Source organism: Crocuta crocuta, unplaced genomic scaffold, assembly GCF_008692635.1.
Source record: "Crocuta crocuta isolate KB4526 unplaced genomic scaffold, BGI_CrCroc_1.0 scaffold344, whole genome shotgun sequence".
NCBI lineage: Eukaryota > Metazoa > Chordata > Mammalia > Carnivora > Hyaenidae > Crocuta > Crocuta crocuta.
In genome coordinates this window covers 486,170-487,085 of record NW_027533081.1, presented here as the reverse complement: position 1 = coordinate 487,085, position 916 = coordinate 486,170, and positions in this window count along the sequence as shown.

The window sequence follows — 916 nt, the reverse complement described above, 5'->3', positions numbered from 1 at the left end:
ATTCTTCGTGCAAATTAAGGAGTCCAAGAGAAGATAAAGAGCAGCCTCCCACAGCGAGGGAGAAAAATAAAGTATATGCTTTGATGAGAAGTAGTAACTAATGGTGGGAATTTATATTTTAAGAGTGACTATACATCCAACATACAGGGTTTTTCAAAATGTGAACATATCACCTGGGAATTTGTTAAAATGTCCTTGCTGAAATGCAGTAGGTCTGAGGTGGGTCCTGAGATTCTATGCTCTAATTTTTTTAAGTTTATTTACTTTGAGAGAGAGAGAGCACGAGTGGGGAAAGAGCAGAGAGAGATTCCCAAGCAGGCTCCACACCATCAGTGTGAGTCCCACGTGGGGCTCAAACTCACAAACTATGAGATCATGACCTGCACCAAAATCAAGTCAGACACTTAAATGCCCACCCAGGCACCCCTGCATTCTAATTTCTAATCTTGGTAACATATATTTAACTAAAGTTTACACTCTTAAACCAGAGAGTGTTTTTAACAGGCTCCCAGTGATGGTGATGCCATGGGTCTGTGACCCACATTTTGCACATCAGCCTTTTTAGAGCCTTTCTTTGTACCAGGCATACTGAAATCAGCAAGCCACACAGTGTGCTTTCCAGGAACTTCCTGGCAAGTGGACAAGAGAAGGGGCAATGTCATTTCAGAGTGGACAGAAAACTGATTCACATTTCAGAGTGGCTGGGATTTGCATGTTGGAGGATCAAAGCATGGGGGTTGGGGGTGGTAACGTGAAGACTCTAATTGCTGTATTGACTTACAAGTTTGCATGGAAATTTTCCCTAAAATTGGGCATGGAGGCAATTCTTTTTGGTATTTCAGATAGTACCGGCACAAACACCTTTGTCCATATGGCTGCTTTCTCTTGGATTTTGGAGGGGGGTGGGGGGGAGAGA